This window comes from Giraffa tippelskirchi, chromosome 10 (assembly GCF_054371585.1).
Source record: "Giraffa tippelskirchi isolate mGirTip1 chromosome 10, T2T-mGirTip1v1.2.pri, whole genome shotgun sequence".
Lineage (NCBI taxonomy): Eukaryota > Metazoa > Chordata > Mammalia > Artiodactyla > Giraffidae > Giraffa > Giraffa tippelskirchi.
The window spans coordinates 115644856-115648901 of record NC_137284.1 but is presented as its reverse complement, the minus strand read 5'-3'; the positions used below and the strand labels follow the sequence as shown (position 1 = coordinate 115648901).

General features: G+C 41.3%; 1 non-coding gene across 1 annotated transcript; it reads right to left on the bottom strand.

The window, feature by feature from the left end:
* Nucleotides 1-3047: 3047 nt before the first annotated feature.
* TRNAW-CCA (transfer RNA tryptophan (anticodon CCA)) lies at nt 3048-3120 on the bottom strand. The gene has a single exon. It is a non-coding gene; the product is annotated as a tRNA-Trp (tRNA).
* Between the last annotated feature and the right edge of the window lie 926 nt (nt 3121-4046).

The following is a 4046-nucleotide window of genomic DNA, read 5'->3' as shown; positions in this document are numbered from 1 at the left end:
TGGTTTATTCATAAGATGACATGTTTTATTTATGAAATTCCAAGATTAAGTTATTCTCATAAGAATCACAAACTTACTAGTGCAGTTTGTTCTTAAGTGAGTTAAATTTTTCTTATTTTAACTCTTATGAAGCTAAGAGCTACTGAATTTTAAGGAACTAAATGTTACTGAGGTTTTGCAACTTAATGAACATAAGCAGCAGCATTTACTCTCCCTTAGAACTTAGTTTGATTAATTACATCAACATTAATGTGTGAAATCAAATATATGTAAAATGACTTTAAAAAGAGTTACCTACCTAGAGATCTAGACAGAGATAGACTATAACAAACTAATGGCATTAGTCCAGTTAAGAAAGAATATATCAACAGAAGGAAGGGGTCTGCATGGAATAGAAAAAATGGTAATTGGGGAGCCAGAAAGGCTACAACCATATAGAACCTTGTGGTGAACTGGAAACTCTGCCCTGCTCCACTCAAGGGTGTGCTATTGGCCCCTCTGGTGTGTCTGCCCAGCCCACAGCCCCATTCTCTAGGCTTTCCCCGCCCACAGTGATTGATTCTAGAAGTCATACTTGTAGTATGCCACCCTAGCCCCTAGGCCAAAGTTGATTGGAGGGATCAGGCTCCTGACACAACTGGGGCAATCATTCTCCATCACAGAAAATTGTAACTGAGATTCAAAGGCTCTCGTTAGTCTCTCCTAGTAGCTTCATATATAAACTCAGCAGGTTTTGGAGCCCAAGTGAAGAAGTGCCTTAAAGAGAATGCCTGAAGGACATGAGATATGTCCTATGCAATCCAGGGGGGCTCAGATGCTGGTTTCTGAACCACACCTGAGGAATCTAAAGTGTGTGAGTTTGGCTGAAGAGGTATATGGCAGCAGGATTAAGGAATGTGGCTTGAAAAGTGACCGACTTCCCACAATTGTTGAGAGAAAAGGATGCATGAGTGTTCCCAGGCCAGATGCAGCCTGTATGTAAGCAAGAGCCTCATAAGGTTGTCTTATATACAGTCCAGAAGGGCTGCCTTGAGGTGTGAAGGGAAACTGGAGAGAGACTGCTGGGTGCTGTATTGGTTTGCTAGGGCTGCCATAATAACGCACCTCACACTGGATGGCTTAAATCACTGGAAGCTATTCTCTCACAGTTTTGGAATGCAAAAGTACAAAATCAAGATGTTGGCAGGATCATCCTCCCTCTAAAGCCTCTAGGGAGGGATGGTTCTTTGCCCCTTTCAGCTTCTGGTGGGTGCAGGCAACGTAACTCTAATCTCTGCCTCCATCTTCACACAGTCATTCTCCCCAATTGTCTTTGTATCCGTATTTCCCTCTTCTTTCAAGGGCACCAGTTATACCAGATTAAGGGTCCACCAAGCTCCAAGGCCTCATCTTAACTTACCTAATTGCATCTACAATAACCCTATTTCCAAATAAGATCATATTCTGAGGTTTAGGACTTCGAATTTTCTTTTGGGGGGACATAGTTCAACCTATAACTGATCAAAACCTACGCGCTGAGGAAGCTCAGCAACAGGCTGAATAGAGACACGTGTAGGCATCTTCCGTTAGGGGGATGAAGATGAAATGCACCCTTTTTCTCCCCTCTTCCACTGCTCGTGACGGCACAGTGCTGCTTGTGGTTGTTCAGTCACTAAGTCACGTCTGACTTTGCATGACCCCATTGACTGTGGCACACCAGCCTCCTCTGTCCTCCACTGTCTCCTGGAGCTTGCTCTAACTCATGTCCATTGAGTCGGTGATGCTATTCAGCCATCTCATCCTCTGTCATCCTCTTCTCCTCCCGCCTTCAATCTTTTCCAGTGAGTCAGTTCTGCGCATCAGGTGGCCCAAGTATTGGAGTTTCAGCTTCAGTATCAGTCCTTCCAATGAGTATTCAGGGTTGATTTCCTTTAGGATTGACTGATTTGATCTCCTTGCAGTCCAAAAGACACTCAAGAATTTTCTCTAGCACCATATTTGAAAGCATTAATTCTTCAGCACTCAGCCTTCTTTATGATCCAGCTCACTACCCCATCAGTAAAACCCACAAACAGGCTCAGACAGTGCTGCGGTACCATTCCAGGAAAAGTATGCCTGTCTCCCTTACCTCTCCTCCCTCTCCCTGCTCTGATCAGGAAGGGTCAAATCTATGACTAAAGAAGAGCAACTCAAGGAGAGGAAACTGCGAAAAATGGACCCAGTCTGCCTTTGGCTTCAAGCTTATGCCTGCAAGTGGGCTGAATCTGCCAGAGGGAAGAAGTCACAGAGTATTGATTATTACATTGCACCGACTACCTTAATTGCTGAACTGAGACTGTTTTTCCACTTGAACTGTAGGACCTTTATTTATTACTTAGGAATGACCAGACACATTGTTTGGCCTTTCTGAGTCCTCATGCAGAGGGCAAAGAAGAGCCAGGCAGACTCATGGCATTCACACTTAAAGTGATAAGGAAAAGCAAAAATAAAGGTACTTGTTGTTTACAACACATTAGCTGTGCTTGTAATAGTTCCCCATGAGTCTTTAAACAAAGAACTTAACATTCTGGCCTACATTTCAGTCTCCCATGAACTTGGCTAAGGTTCATCTGTAACCCTATTAACTGGTCTATATTTTATATATTGGCAAAAATGTGTTTTCATTTTGTTTTGCTTGTTTTTGGTCTAAGGAGCAATACCGATAAATACTGACACATCTAAGGTAACAGGATCTATATTAAGGTGATCTGACTTGCCCTTTTATCTTATTGTTTACCTCTCCAAGTCCCAACATTAGGTAGATAAACATTCAATCATGCAATCAATCCTTAAGCGTTTATTGAGCACCTACTTTTCACGCTTCTGAGAGATTATGGAGAGCAAAGCAGACATTGTCCTTGCTTTCATGGATAGACTATTCCAGTGGTGGAAGAAAAGTGAAAGTGAAGTCGCTCAGTCGTGTCCGACTCTTTGCGACCCCATGGACTGTAGCCTACCAGGCTCCTCCGTCCATGGGATTCTCCAGGCAAGAATACTGGAGTGGGTTGCCATTTCCTTCTCCAGGGGATCTTCCTGACCCAGGGATCGAACCCAGGTCTCCTGCATTGGAGGCAGACGCTTTAACCTCTGAGCCACCAGGGAAGTCCCTGACAGACAAATAAGTATAGCCAGATAGATAATGTCAGGTGATAATATAGGAGCAATATAATAAAGCAAAAGTTATGATTTGGGACTCAATGTCCTTTACAAAGTGAAGCAGATTGTAATACCATATGTGAAAAGAAATTGAAAACACCCAAAGACAAAAAAAATTTTAAAAAACCCAAACTTAACATTGATATTTGATATTTTTCATATAGAATTGGATAGTCTCATTTCTTGAGCTATCATTTTTAGAAAGAAATGCTTGATTTTTAACATCTTCTTGGATTTCTGAAACCCAACTACATGCCGAGATTAAAATGAAGTCTGACTCTTGAATATTGGTTAGTATCTAATTCCTTCTCTGGTTCTCATTCTTATTCTGGTTTCAAAATAATACATGTTAGTTAGAGAGAACTTGCAAAACACAGAAAAGTAAAAGAGGAAATTAAAAATCATCTCCAATTCTACCATTTCTTAATTTGTTATATGTCCAAGTTCTTACTCTCCTTGAAGAAAGAAGAAAATTAAAATGGACTTCAAATAAAATTAGCAGGGACTGTGGTTATGCAGAAATTTTACTGTTATATGGTAGGAGATAGGGGCACTAGAACATTCTGGATTGTTTCTGGATTTCAGATGTGTTACACGATGCTCTGTGTGAAAATACCATTCTATTATGTTCTTTTTGTATTGAGAATTGTCACACCCTAACAGAAGCCAAAGGATCACTGAATCTAGAGCTTCCAATCCCCAAACAACAGTGCAAATCTGATGACCTAAATTATCCGCTATGAACTTCAAGAACAAAGTGGGTAAGGAGGCGGGTGTCAAACCATAATCACTACTGTTCAGAACACAGAGGATTTAAGGAAGTTAAAATTCAGACCAGCAGTTCAGAAACACCAGTTTATAGATTAGGAATC